Source organism: Gallus gallus, chromosome 1, assembly GCF_016699485.2.
Source record: "Gallus gallus isolate bGalGal1 chromosome 1, bGalGal1.mat.broiler.GRCg7b, whole genome shotgun sequence".
Lineage (NCBI taxonomy): Eukaryota > Metazoa > Chordata > Aves > Galliformes > Phasianidae > Gallus > Gallus gallus.
The window spans coordinates 141,671,938-141,688,141 of record NC_052532.1 but is presented as its reverse complement, the minus strand read 5'-3'; the positions used below and the strand labels follow the sequence as shown (position 1 = coordinate 141,688,141).

Below are 16,204 nucleotides of genomic sequence, written 5' to 3'. Positions count from 1 at the left end.
CATCAGCATTTTAAACAGGCAGTTTCCTTTTACTGGTATACAGAATCGTAGAATCATAGGGTGGTTAGAGGGAATCTTTAAATTTCATCTAGTTCCAACCGTACTGCCATGGGCAGAGACAATTTCCATTAGATCAGGCTGCTCAAAGCACCATCCAGTCTGCCCTTGAACACTTCCACAGAGAGGACGTCCACAACTTCTCTGGACAACTAGTGTCATAAGTAAGAATTTCTTCTTAATAACTAATCTAAACCTACACTGTTTAGTGTAAAACCACTATCCCTTGTCCTATCCATAGAATCCATGATAAAAAGTCTCTCCCCTGCAGCCTTCTTTAAATACTGGAAGTCTACTATAGTGTCTACCACAAGCCTTCTCTTCTCTAGCCTGAACAAGCTCAGCTCCCTTAGCCTGTCCTCATAAGAGGGATGTACCAACCCTTTGATAATCTTCTTGGCCCTCCTCTGGACTTCCTCTAGCAAGTTCATGTTTCTTCTTATAGGCCTTTTTTTATGGTGCGGGCCCAAGATTTGTATGCAGTTCTCCAGTTGGCATCACACAAGAGTGAATTAGAGTGGTATTACTTCCTTTGACCTGCTAGCCATACTTCATTTGATTCAGCACAGAATACAGCTGGTTTTCTGGGCTGCAAGACCATGTTTCCAACTCATATTCAGTTTTTTATCCACTAGTAGCCCTAACTCCTTCTCTGCAGGGCTGCTCTCTATTCATCTGTCACCCAGATTGTTTTTACGTCTGGGATTGCCCTGAACCAAATTCAGAGTGTTGCACTTGGTCTTCTTCAACGCTATGAGGTTTCCATGGGCCCACTTTTCAAGACATTCAAGGTTCCTCCAGATGGTTTCCTTTCCCTCCAGCATGTCAACCACAAACTTGCTGAGGGCATATTCAATCTCACTGTTCATGTCACTAACAAAGTTGTTTAATAATACCAGTCCCCTGCGGGACACCACTCATGCCTTATCATCAAACCTTTAACCAAAAGTCTTTGAACGTGACCATCCAGACAGTTCCTTATCCACCACCTATCAAATCCACCTCACTCCATTTTAGAATCAAGAATGTTGTTCAGAGCAGTATCAGGTTTTTTTGCACAAGTCCACATGGATGATGTCAGTCACTAAGATACATTAATGTACCTGACTGTATTTCCAAAGAAACCTTTCTCCCATTTAGGTACTCTTTTATATAGCTACCACTACTTGGACATTTAGTGAATCATTACCAAGTAATTACCATTCATCCAGCACCTCTGAATTAAAATACTAATAATATAATATTGTTACACATACAGATTAATTAACATTAAAAATATATATGCTAGATATGAAAAAGTACAATATGGTATTTTGCTATGTAATTTTATTATCTTGTTCCCTCTTATTCCTCAATTGCTCTACTGCAAAATGTACAGTTTCCTAATCTTTCTAGTCTCCACTGGATTATCTGAGTTTTGGCACATCAAATTTACACTCTCCATCCTGCTTCCAATTTCCCTTCATAACCTAGCCTTGTAACTCATATGACAGTTCTGAGTAATCTACTGTTAAGTACATGCCAATTTTTATCTGCACAAAGCCAAGCAAGATGAACTGTTGTAACAGTCTCATTTTCTTTACTTATCAAGAGACTCGATAGAGCTTTTCATTTAATTAGCAATTGTTTTTCACAATGTAAAAACTTAATGTTTTTGGATTTCAGCCCCCCTGCCAAATATGGTAGAAACCAGACAAAATCCACCTATCAAAATGAATACATAAATAATAATAATAATAATAATAATAATAATTTAGAAAATCCCCCACAAATATTGCCAAGTGCATTTTTTTTTTCTCGTGATATTTAGCTAATGTTTCATAAAACATGACCTGAACTGACTGCACCTAAGGAGTTCTCAGTTTGAAAAGTGCAGTAGAAAGCTGCACCAAGTGATTCACATTGCTGGCAGTATAAAGAAACTTCTAAGAAAATTACAATAATTTCTTTAACAAACTAAAGCACTCCCAGTGATTTAATTTCACATTAAGAGTAGATGAAATGGTTCTAGGTGCAGGAAATTTAGCCCTTTAAAGATGCATCATCAAAAATAGAGCATCAGAAGAATATGTTTTCTCATAATATTACTGGTTTGGTGTTTTGAGCTATGGGCCAACACCCATATAGATAGATTTCTACACAAAAACTAACAAGGCATGTGTTATGTGAAGGGTGGATTAGGGAAAAATGAACGCTGTTACATCTGCCTATTTAATGCTCTCGAGGTTGGTATTATTGTTTTTCAAACTTGATCACATTCTGAATCCTCATTTCCCAAAGATTAGATCTTCTCTGCCACTACTGTATAAAGGAAAAGATTAATGTTACTTCCAACATACTTCTTAGTCAAGACAAGATTTCTATGGCATGGAAAGTGCCTGTGGCAGCAGCCGTGATCATCTTTGTTTCTGAATAATTCTCCTTATGAAATTTGCTTTCCTGTGCTAGTGACCACAGCTTTATAGTGATATATTTTTCTTAAATGAGTTTTCTGTATTAGCTGCTTTATTTCAGCTTTTGCATGTACAGAGTATCACAAGCATTGCAAAGGGGTGTGGTTAGAACATTTTCTGAAGTATGCAGGTTGCTCTGAAAGTAATGTCTCCTACTTATTTCCATGGAAACTATGACAGATAAAAAGAGCACAATAATACTGTTTGATGGAGCAAATTCTCAGCTACAAAATAGTCTTTTTAAACAGTCACCACTGTTAGCTATGCATTTTCGACAGTGATGAATAAGATCCTACATGCCATGTTCATAAAATCTGCATCAAAGGAGGTAAACCACTGTCACTGTCACCACTGCTGAAAGGCACCACCGATCGCCTGACTGTGCTCACATCCACTGTTTGGTCTCCATAAATGTTCAGCAAGTGCCGGTGAATGCCAACAAGGGAATTCAATAACACATCTTTGCTTCATACTCACTGCCATATGAAACACAATTTTGTCAGACTGACCCTCTGGTGCCATTTGTCTCACAGCAACAAAATGTAATGATATACCGGTGAGAAGGTTTGGCCTCTACTGCCATACCAGCAACATCCACCTCTGACATTATGGGACAACATAATAAAATAGGAAGCATTACTTTCAGACCAGATCCTGTTGCACGTTGAATTGTATTCAGTAACACATATAAGTAATAGCTTGGACTTTAAGAATCATGCCGTGCAGATTTAAAAACTAAAATAAAAATAAAAATAAAAATAAAAATAAAAATAAAAAAATCCTCCCCACACACAGCTTCATTAGATGAGTTGATATTCATAGTCCTAATATGAATTTTGTAGTAATCTACTGATGTGTGGTACATACATTTGTATTCATTTAAAATACAGGTACAAAATCCTGGCTTTAAATGACATTAACTGCTTTTTTTTTTTTTTTTTTTTTTTTTTTTTAAAGTAGAAAGCTTCATATTTACAGTGTGCTTGGATTTTTTTGTTTGTTTTTATTTTGCTTTCACATCTGGTTAGGAATTCCTACCCACTGTCCATCATTTCTTTACATTTTCTGTGGTGTGTAATGCTGCAAGTTTCATCTGAAAAGGATAAAAAGTACTGTTGCACTTTGCTGAATTGGAACTGTGGTTTGAAATAACAGAGGATATATCTACACAGCAGTGTGGAGGCAGATTCAGACAAACAGTGTTCCAACACAGCAGGTTCAAGCAAATATCAATTTAAAATCACTTCAGTCTCTCAGAGGTAAGCCTTAACAATTCCCATACAAAAAGGGACTAAACTGAGTAAATACCTTGTTCTCTTATAGTGGAACACAAGAAAGAGTAACTTGTCTGGCTAGAAATATCCTTAGTAAACTAAAACTGTGTTCACTTATACTGTTAATTGATGTTTTACTTCCAAAATTACATTTTCTTTGTTGTTGTCTTAATTTATGTGTTTGTTTTTATCATCGTTTTGTTATTCTTTTTTTTATCAAACCAATAATTCAGAAAACAAAGAGTGACCACATCCTTGCTGCAAACATAATTCCTTACTTTTTATTTAGTTACACTTCATTTACTTGAAGTGGTAATAAATACCTTGTATTTTTAATTTGTTATCCCCTTAGTACTACTCTTCCTATATATGAGGCAAACTACAGAAAACTGTGACGGTATGCTCCTCCCTGCCCCCAGCCTCCTCTTTTGGCCTGGCCATTTCTCTCAAAGGCTGGTAACACCCTCTTGCTATATACTACGACTATGAGTCAGTCATCCTACCCTGAGTGAAGAGCAGCCCAAGGACCCCTTGAGCTTTAATCCTCCTAGTGAGACTGCATGTGATCTCTCCATCTCCTAAATATTGTGAAGGTTGCGACTGTTGTCTCTGGATAGAATATGTGGAATAATTCTTGGAGGTGACTTACTGGGATATCTCCATCTTACAGTGCAACATTAAAGAAAGATCCAGGTGAAATGTGGTTAATATGCAATAAGCCTATTCCATGATAATTCTCTAAATAACACAACCTGCCATGTTAGATGTTATTAACACTAGGGCAACTTGGATTGCTGACTCTAAGGGCTACAGTGCAGAAGATGGAGTGGAAGGGAAAAACCCCTGGCTAGACTGTGATAGCACTACAGGGATGAGAAAATGATGATACTATGGAACTGATAAACTGCATAGTTGTCACCCTGAATCAGCATCTTTTAATTTTTCTGTTGCACCAATCACAACAAAGATTTGTATGACTAGAGTCATTAAAGATTTGCCTGAAATGGGTAGGAAAATAGCATAAAAATACCTCAGGAGAGAGTGAATTTTGGCAAAGATATAATTGCAGACAAGTTGAGAAGACACCACTGACTTCTGGCGTGAGTCAGTGGGTTCAGCTTCTCTTCCTCATCCTGCCAAAGGAATGCCAGTTGGGTAAGATTCACACACTTGCTTATAGCCAATGCTTCCTTGGGAAACTTAAAAAAATCTCTACTGAGTTACTCATAATTTAGCATGTTTACAGTCAGCTCTATTATTCACATTCTTGATATTTGCGCATTCTCTGAAGACAGTGTGTTTGTCACTGGCAATCCAAAAGAAACTGTAATCTGTTGCTTCAATAAACAACACAATTAATCTAGACATGAAAGTTCTCACTGAATGTGACTGTACTCCTTAAGGGTGGCCATGTTAGCTCATTTGAATGTGACTAGAATTATAGCAATAAATTGGGTAATCGCTCAGAATCTAAGACCCCAATCCCTCTGAAATCTGAAGACAAGCTAGAATGTAAGGGGTTTATTTCCTGCCTAACTTCTTTACCCTTTAAAACAACAAAAACACATGAAGATTTCCAATAAATTTAAAAACAGAACACATTAGCTTTTCCAATATTATTGCTGTAAAATGTGTAATGTGATCTAAGCAGTGTAGAATGAGAGAGCAGAAGCATCCAGAACATTGATTCCATTGTAAAACAGCTATCTACAGTTTTAATGCAAACAGCTAAAGGTCTATGGTCCAATACACATGATGAAAATCAGAAGTCACTGCATCTATCCCTCTCCTGACTTTTGGATACAGGGCAAACTCTAGTGGAAAGGGCCAGTGAAAAAGAAAATAACAGCTAGTTTATAGTTAGAGGTGATAGATTTTTATTTTTTTCCCCATATCTCCCAGGAATACAGCAGGAGACATTTCTAAGTATGTAGGTAGATTTAGAAAAACTGCAGATTCAGCTTTAGAGGGAGTAACAAAACCTTAGCTTTCTGTGTTTCAAGCAAAGTGTTTGCTACTCAAGATCTCTGTTGGAAAAGTGATTTCTTCATTCCTGTATATAAATTAGCCTTCCACATAATAGCAAATAAGATTAATAGGTACCAAAATGTTATTATTTAATATTCAACACATTTTCTTTCTTAATTTATAGACAAGTCAGCAATTAAACCTCATTTATCTAAAGCAGCAAAGCAGCAGGGATATTTAACAGTTCATAAAAGAAATACATAGAGCCTTTTTTGTAGTATTTGCAAAAGTATAAGAATCTAATTATGCATTTACTAGTTTTCAAATGTCTCTTTTTATTCTTAAGAAGATGACAATATACATGTATACTTTTAATCTGTCTCCCCCCAGGTATTTAAGGCAAGAACTGACAATTTTCCATAGATGATAGGGTGGGGGAAAGAAAATAAACTTCCTTGATGTGAAATGTCATTTCCAAATCCTGGACACTACAATTCTTAAATTGAATGATAGAAGCAGAAAATATTTAATTATACAACATCAGGGCTCTTTTAGTGGTATACTGGATCTGAATAACATGCATAGAATATCTCTTAAATTGAAGTTATGTAGGTGGCTCTGAAAGTAATGCTCCCTGCATATTTCCATGGAAATTACAACAGATACAAAGAGCAGAATAACACTGTTTGATAGACTTAATACTAATTCTCAGCTACAAAACACTTGTTCAGCAGAAGCATTACTTTCAGAGCGACGCCTCATGTATGCAATCTTATTATATACAGCAATTTCTTTGCAGGAGACTGAACCAGACAACGTTTATTGCGGGAAAAAAATATTAAAGTTCTTGTTAATCTGGATCACAATATTGCTGGCATCATATTCAAGGAGAAAGATATTTAGGAAGCAGAAAACAATTAGAAAAAATCACCATGGTAAATAACTTTATGCATGTGTGTACATGTGGTGATAGAAAATGTAAACGTAAGATTTGAGCACTAGACTTAAACTACAATAATAATAATACAATGATACAGTACAATATTATATTTTATATATTATATTATGTATAATAATATATAATATAAATTTAATACAATATAATAATAATAAAATACAATACAAATAGATGTTCTCGTTCCTTTGTTGTTACTGCATTGACACCTATGTATTACTGCCCTGGGCAAAGGAGATTATACTGAATTATAAGTTTTAGGCAAAATCAAATACATTAAATCATGACCACATTCTCGTATCATCTAACTCCCTTTTTTTCACAGATGAAATAAAAGTTTTCTAGGTTTGCTGAACTTAACGTAGTTCAGTCAACTGTTTTAATCATAAGTACATCATAATCATACATCTGCATCATAAGTACAATACTGGATCTGTGCTAGTCTGTTAATGTCTTAGTTAACATCTTAGAAATGCAGGTAAAATAAGGTCAAAGCCAAGATGACTAAAGAGTATAATGATTGTCTTTGAGCTACTTCAGATAAAAAGAAAAAAAAAAAAAAAAGCAAAAATAACGTGTAAGCATAATGATATAAACATTGTACTTTAAAATATGTTTTATCTGAATTTTCCAAAGAATTCATAAACCCTACTTGCAATATGAGGTATAGCTCTTACTAGGTTTGCTTATGAATCTGATGAAGAAACTATTTGTGTTCCATCTATCTTTTTACACAGAGAGGAGTGAGGAGAGAAGTGGGACTTCCAACATTAAGTGAATTATATATTTTTTTCTCCATACATGAACATAATAATAAAACAGATTTTTTTTTCTAAAATTGGTTTATTAGTTTACATATTTTTTTCTGTAGTAAAAAAAAAAGGGTTTCAAATTCTTCAGTTTTTCTCCTACCTTGCCCTTCCTCTTTCACAACTGTTATTTTAAAATAAATAAATAAATAAATAAATAAATAAATAAATAGGAGATTCCAGCCAAACTCAACATGAATGTTGATAGGCCTCCAAAATTGACCTGAATAATACTGAACAAACTGAAATATATCATGCAATAGATTTTTTCTTTTTCTTTTTCTTTTCTTTTTTTAATTGACAGTATCTAGACAGAAAAAGTAATTCTTTAAGTTGTGTAGGGTATACTACAAATAGAACTAAATAAACTGTTCATTCAATTGCATGACAAGTTTCTAGGAAAAAGAATGCCATTTAATCAAATAACCAGCAGATATACTTTTTACATAGTTAATATATGTTGCATATTTTACTACTAATCAAAATTCATATAAGTAGAAAGTAAAACTCATAACTTGGTACGTATAACATTAGATCTCTAATGATAAATTGAAAAGGGTTTTTTTTTTCATTTGAACTCAAAAAAGATCCTTAGTTATGCATTCATACAATATCATGAAGTATGAGTTACTGCAAAAGCAATCAGCTTAGACAGCTCATTAATCTTTCTCATACAAATATTGTGATCTCTCTATCTTTCCTCAATTTTTATGTGTATGATTTAAAGTTCAAAGATATGATAACTAGTTTCCATGACAGCTTGAGATACAATGTGTTCTGCAACATGATGAACAATTAAATTGTGATTTAATTTCCCTTATTATTTTATGGTAACATAACATTAACAAAATAAATATGTTCTGATTGTGCTATGTAGGCGAAGCTGTTTCCTTCCTTAACACTACATTGATGCATTTGCTGAAATTAAGCAGATTTCCACTAGTCTAAATAATCTGTACTGACATGGTATTCTTTCATGGAGCCTAGAATTATGTCTCCATAACTTTCATTTTCTAACGATACCCAGACCGGCTCCCATGGAGCTGTCTTGTATACCAGAAGCAATGCAGCTGCAGTGCTCCTCCTTCATTATGCTAAGAGACTGTTAAATTGGCTCCAATATTTGAGCCGGCTTGTCCAGAATTTGCTAACTTGGATATTTCTAACTGATACTACTTTGCTAAATATTCTCAAGAAAATCTTTCCATTACTTTCTGTAAACTTATGGCCACAGTCTGACACCCTGTAGCAATAGACTGCATACATATATAAATAATGTAACTTTTTAAAAAATGCTATTCTTAAAATATAAAAACAGAATCTTAAATAGCATTGACAATTTATGCATTATAAATATAATACACCCTTATGTATCATATGTGTATTATAGTCATAGTAATGATGAAGTACCTCACTCAATTTGGAGGGCAGGAATAGAATATATAGTTACCAGCACTGATTCTTGAGATGGTTTGGAGCTTAGGCATTCACTTTGGGATGTACACACCTTTTTTTTCCACTTAGAAATAATACCCAAACATGATGGAAGTAAAAGAAATCCCATGTTGGCCTATGGCTACAGAAAACCTGTTCCTATTGCCTCTCCCTTCCTCTAACAGAGGACTAAAGAGAGATTGTCTCCGTTTTCATAGACTCATATAATTTCAGGAGTTAGAAGGGACCCCTAGTGATCATTGAATTAAACTTTCCTGCTAAAGAAGGTTCTCTATAGCAGACCACACAGGAAAGCATCCAGGTCTTGAATCAGAGGAGACTCTACCACCTTTCTGGGCAGCCTGTTCCAGTGCTCTGTCACTCTAACAGTAAAGCTTCTCAGCATGAGTTCAAGATGCAGGAAGAAATTGTCAAAAGTGAAAATCCAGGAACTGTACAGTGATTAAATAACCAAGGACTGTTCATAAACAATAGAAAAGTCCAACTTTCCATGTTCTATTATTAAAGCTTTTTTGAATGCTGGCATTGTTCTAGTAGCACTGCTTCCAATGCATTCAATGGGAATTAAACAAGAAAATTTCATAATATCAACCCATGACTCATTATAATGTAATTAAATGTTTCCTGAACAGATGAGAAGCATAAATTCCAGATAAACATGCAGAAAAGACAGTTTTGGAGTACCTGGGGAGAATCTTCCACCTCTCTCGTCTCTTCAAATATTTTTCTGAATAGCAGAGAGTGTGGATTACTATCTCAACACAGCATTAGTGACAAAAGAATGCAGAGGTTACTTCTGTCTTGGAGGAGATTACTTCCCCTGTCTTAGGGGAAGAAAAAAAAAAAATCAAAATAGCAACCATGGAGTTAATCAACACAGTCAATACTCCAACTCAGCAAAAAACAAAGACCTTGACAACCATCCCCTTCCTCTGAAGCTGCAAAAGTAGCTTCTGTAAATGAGGATAATCAATAGCAATTATCAATAATTTACTACCTAGGATTGTTGAAAAATATTATACAGAAATCCTAAAAATCTCATTGATTACTAATTGGAAAAAAATGAATACATTTCTCTGATGGGATAATCTCTATCAGTACATTTTGGAGTTGTCTTCTTTTGTAACTTCTACACAGAAGTCAGATTATGGCCTCAATTATGTCCCCATAACCTCAATAATTTTATTCAAGTTGCATTTTAGTAGGAAGACCAGGGCCTTTCACAGCTCTGCACACTGCAACTCTGCATATCTGAATGAACTCTTCCTTATGCTGCACTTGCTGTACTTTTCAATCTTCATTCTAATAAAAAAAAAAAAAAATCCACACACACACAAAACAGAAATAATACTCTAACCACTTTTCAGCACCAAATACAAATGGTATTTTTAAACAGACTTGTTTGAGATTTAAAACAAGACATTGACAAGACACGTGTAGCCTTGGAGAACCGAATGGATAAGGGAAGTAAAAGGAATAAGAGTAGTTCTTTTTTTCTAGTAATCCCAGAGAATTAATCTCTACACAGGAAAGAACCTGTCTTTGTTGATATTTTTTTGTTGCTTTTGTAAGCGGGAAACCCATTCCAGAAAATAACAAATACAAACAAACAAAAAACAAGCATCAAGATGAATGGATGAGAGAAAGAAGAAGAAATATGTACTATTCATCGTTACCTTCTGGGGTTATTTATAAATACACAAATGGATGAGCAGCATCAGCTGCTGAGATCAAGTAATGAAACAGAAGAACTGCTGAACCAACAGAAAATAAAGAAGAGATAGTCTATTGCTGTTACTAGTTGTGTGAGTGAAAAAAGTTGACATTGCTGATAGGCAAATGTAATAAGAAATAACACTATAGGGGAATGCTATAAAATACATATTCATTTTTTAGGCACAATATACAAGTACATTTATTTGCTAATATAAATTGTCATAATCGTTTAGTAGAATACCTAATTTTCTCATTAAATATCTGGATCTCTCAAAAACCTTCAAAAATTCACAGCTGTACTGAACTCATAGTAAATGGATGAGTATATCTTCCAAAGATGCCATGATAGGCAATTAACCAAAAATGACAATGTTTAGCACTGCAGAAAAGTTATTTGAAATGGAGAAGAATATTTGGAAATCTGTGATGTTTTGAGTCACGTACTTTGGATTGTGATTTTGGTTCCAACCATTCTAGGTATCCAAGCATATCCGTTTATATATATATATATATATTTCAAAATAAAAATCTTATCCTCTTGTCATAATAAATAATCCCTTCTCCATTCAGAAGATTCACAGGTTTACAAGAAAAAATATTTACCCACGTGAAATAGAATCAAAGAAAATAAAAATTAAATAGAGAAAAACAACAGCAAAAACAGCAGGTGTTGATAGAGGGGGGGAAAGAATGAAAAAATGATAAAATTACTTCCAATTTCTATTTGTTTAGGTATAATGTCCCAGATTCTGATAGATAAATATTTTAATCTGGAGAATAGGAGAAGTCTCCACAGTTTAAAATGAAGTGTATGTTTTACACAAACTACCTCCAAGTTCCTTGTGCAGAATAAAATCAGAGGCAAAATCTGAGACTAGTAATGAGTACCACAACATAACTTTGTCATACTGAGCCCACACTTGTTACTATGGGATGTATGAGAGTACAGGATATGTAAAGATTCACCAGAGACAGGTTTCATTGTCATTTGAGCAGTACCATGTTTAATGGCACTGGTGAATGTGCAAGAGTTATATTAATGCAAACTGTCTGGAACTCCTGGGCAGCAGTGCATTTTCTAAACTGCTCAGACACTGTTCTAACCAGAGGAAAAAGGTGAGGCATCTGCACTGTTACCACACAGGAATCATACTAAAGGGTTATAGACAGCAATGTTTTATACTCAATGCTTAGATTGCTCAAGCTTCATCTTATTTCCTCTACTGCTAGTAATGAATATGAAAGAAAAAGAGAGAGAGAAAAAAAAAAAAAAAGGCACTGGAAAATCTAAAAGTAGCGTCCATTACTGTGATTTAAGTGGAAGAAAAACAAAAACAAACAAGGAACAAAACAAAACAATACAAAACAAAAGGAAACAAATGTAACAACTACAAAAAAAGGATGCAAATGAGTACATCTCTTTGTTGACAAATTACTTTGTAGCAGTTTTCTGATAGAAACTGGGAGTCATTTAAGTCTGCATAGCAAAGTGCTTTCTTCATGAAAATAGCAAAGTCCTATGACATTTTTGTGAGTTTGGAGATACAATTTTGTGTGTGTTTGCTCATTCAGGTGGTTCTGAACCATACAGCTTCTGAAATCATAAAATCATAGAATGGTTTGAGTTGGAAGGGACATTTAAGATCATCTAGTTCCAATCCCCTTGCTATAGGCAGGGACACCTACCTCTTGCCCAGGTTACTCAAATACTCATCCAGCCTGACCTTGAATGCTTCCAGGGTGGGAACATCCATAACCTCTCTGGGCAGCCTGTTCCAGTTTCTCACCACCCTCACAGTAAAGAATTTCTTCCTAGTATCTTGTCTAAATCTACCCTTTTCCAGTTTCAAACATTTTCCCCTCATCCTGTCGCTACATGTCCTTATAAAAAGTCCTTCCTCAGCTTTCCTATAGGCCCCTTACGGTACTGGATGTTCACTATATAATATCCCCCCAGAGCCTTCTCTTCTCCAGCTCTCTCAGCCTGTCCCTGTAGGGGAGGATCTCCAGCCCTCTGAACATCTTCATGACCCACCTCCGGATCCACAACAGTTTGATGTCCTTCTTGTGTTGGAGACTCCAGAACTGGATGTAGTACTCCAGGTGGGGTCTCATGGGGACTAGAGGGACAGAATCATCTCCCTTGATCTGCTGGTCATACTCCTTTTGATGCAACCCAGAACACGGGTGGCATTCTGGGCTTCAAGTGCACATTGTCAGCTCATTTTGAATTTTTCATCGACCAACAATCCCAAATCCTTCTCATCAGGGCTGCTCTCAGGCCATTCTCCACCCAGCCTGAATCTGTGCTTGAGATCACCCTAACCCAGGTGCAGGACCTTGCACTTGGTCTTGTTGAACTTCATGAGGTTGGCATGGGTCTACCTCTCAAGCCTGCCTACGTCCCTCTGGATAGCATCCCTTCCCTCCAGTGTGTCAACTGCACCACTCAGCTTGATGTTATCTGCAAACTTGCTGAGGGGGCACTTGATCCACTGTCCATGTTGCCTGCAAAGATATTTAGTATCACCAGTCCTGAGGAATGCCACTTGTCACCAGTCTCTACTTGAACACTGAGCTGTTGAATGCAACTCTTTGAGTCTACCATCCTGCAAATTCCTCATTCTGTGAGTGGTCTATCCATCAAATCCATTATTCTTCAATTTGGTGACGAGGATGTCATGTGGGAGAGCATTACTTTGCACAAGTCCAGGTAGATGACATCAGTTGCTCTTCCTTTATCCAGTGTTGCTGTAATTCCATCATAAGAAGCCACCAAGTTTGTCAGGCATGATTTGCCCTCAATGAAGCCATGCTGGATACCACCAATCACCTTCTCTTTATTTTCCACATGCCTTAGTAGGGCCTTCAGGAAGATCTGCTTCATGATCTCTCCAGGCACAGAGGTCAGACTGATTGGACTTTAGTTCCCTGGATCTTCTTTCTTTTTTTCTTCCCTTTGTTGACAGTTTATGGGCTCGTTTGTTCCAGTTCTGTGACTAGCGGGGAGGAGGGATCTGCATAGCTAATGGTGATGACTATATTGAAAAAGAATGTTTTGTAGCTGAGAATGTTCTCTTTCAAACAGTATTATTGTGCTCTTTGTATAGGTTGCAGTTTCCTGACAATAAATAGCAGGGACTACTTTTTGAGAGACTTAAGTACATGAATTTTAAGTAGTACTGCTGATACACTGAAGATACAAATTACTAATAATCTTTCACACACAGTTTCTTGTCTGAGTAGTCACCTAAAGGTATCTTTACATATTCAGTGTTGGAAGAGCAAAGATAAACATAATGTTGTATAGCTGACAATCAATGACTGGGAGTTGATGATGCTAAAAACAAGGCCAGATACTATACAGAAATGGCAGAGTCATTTGACCAAAACTGCTTTCTTCTCATTATTTACATAGTTTACAAAAAAGATCAGGCTCTCTCCATCTTTTTTTTTTTTTTTTTTTTTTTTTGTATGCTAGAAGAAAATTCTACATGAACCATTATTGACACTTTTCCCAATGCAATGGAAATAAAATAGGAAGAGGTAAGACATTTGTTATCCTTTTAACAACAGACACAGGAAACACAATCATTCCACTACGTATCACACTATCATCAACTTTACTATTTCTCTTGCGAGATAATCACTGAAAGGAAATGTTCATGAGGTCCATATGAAAGAGGAGATAGAAGTTGATGTTATCTCAGTGTTCCTAAATACACACTATAAAAACTAAAGCGCATGAATTATTTATAGTTTATGCACTAATGGGATGCTTGCAATCATACCATAGGCAAAGATAACCACACACAAAAATCAGGAGAATCACTTCCAGGATGGTAGTTCTCAACAGGCTTTATAATTCTAGTAAGTTCACTTATCAATCACGGAAGAAATAATGCCACATACACATTATCCTGCACTATGAATAAATTTCTGTGTCTATGCTGAACTTCACTGCTGCACCTGCAGCAGCACTAATACTGTGTGTCGCTCTATACTCCACAATTATTCAGCAGACACCATCTTTACTTGTGCTACCTTCATTTTATTTCTCTGTCCATGCAACTTAGCTGAATTTGAACTCTATGAATCACAGACTCATTATTCTGTGATAGTATCATTCTAACTTTTTTTTTTAAGCTGAGGGCTCAATTACAGAAGACAGTTGCATTACCCCTAGGAGGCGGAAAAACCTGCAAACTGTGAATGAAATAGGAATGTCTTCTATTCTTCTTCCTCTATAAAAATCACTTATATATCCCCCTACAACACCCCCCCCCCCCCTTATACTTAATTATATACTAAGGCATGTATAATTAATTAATTATACATGCTCTGATACAGCTGCACTGGCTGTTAACACTGGGGGGAAAAAAGCTGAGTCTACCACCTGTGCAGGAGGGAAAATAATAGTTCTATTGAGACTGCCTTAGCCTTTCTTGCTTTACTAGTTTTCTTTTTCCCCTTTAAAAGAGGGAAAAAGAAGAGAGAAAAAGTTAAAAAGTAAGTACTTTTTCTAAGTGTCGTTCTTTATCTTACTGAACTTCAGATGAGGCTTTTTGTTTGGAAATCATGTGTAAATGTAATACTAGTTTGTCCATCAGGATATACATTTTCTCCCAAGGCAATGTCTGACAATCTGTTAACATGATGTATAATGGAGAGGGTAGGGGGCAGATCATAGGCCAGATTGTTAGCTGGTATGAAAGAAGTGTTAATGCCATTGACTTTAATACAGCTATGTCAATATTCACCAGCTTAAGATTCTCTGTATTGCAGCCTGTAGACCGTTAGTGGTTTGCAAACCTTTTGTCTTTAGTCCACAAAGGAACATTTTAATTGTGGCTATACTTGACAGGATCATAAAAATGTGCTATTATCAATTTACCCAGTGGTTATCTTAAATTCCTGAGGATTAGCCTTTCTCCTTGGAAACACACAGAGCTGTGAGAAAACCCACTCAGCTAAATCCAAGCTGAATTTGGAGATGACTATTCTAAACTTTCGTTAAGCTATTTATAATGTGATAACTCATTTTGAATCCATACTGTCACAAATTACTAGCAAGGAAAATAAAATTATCTGGAAAAATCCTTCCTTTTCCTTTTTTTGAGTAAATTAAGGAAATACACGGCTTTTTGCCTTAGTTGATATGTTGGTTTGGAGTAACGTTATAATTAGTGTATCACCTTGTAACTGTTACTTCAAAAAGGCAACACAATTCATGTAAATTTTGTAATGCTGTTCTCAGGCTGATATTTTATTTGTTAGAACTTTAGTATGAACAAAACCGCTGACTCATCCTCTGTATACTAAATTTTACATAAAGCTTGTGAAACAAAAGAAAATATCTAATGCTCATCCTGTGGAACAGAGATTTCCCCTGCTTGTTTATTAGAGAAAAATGGTCTTGCTCACTTGAAATTAGTGGAAAAAAGTCCTGAATGTTTCTATGTGTGTAGGATTTCAATGGCTTCTTTGCAGTGTGAATATGCATCATAGTTGTTTATT

General features: G+C 35.7%; 1 long non-coding RNA gene across 2 annotated transcripts in view; it reads right to left on the bottom strand.

The window, feature by feature from the left end:
• LOC112531532 overlaps positions 1-10,334 on the bottom strand; it is a 55,000-nt gene extending 44,666 nt beyond the window's left edge. Inside the window, exon 1 of one of the 2 annotated variants that reach the window (XR_005841994.1) lies at positions 9,656-10,334. This is a non-coding gene — a long non-coding RNA (uncharacterized LOC112531532). The remainder of the gene's footprint in view (positions 1-9,655) is intronic. The other variant, XR_006931464.1, reaches the window with a different exon arrangement.
• Between the last annotated feature and the right edge of the window lie 5,870 nt (positions 10,335-16,204).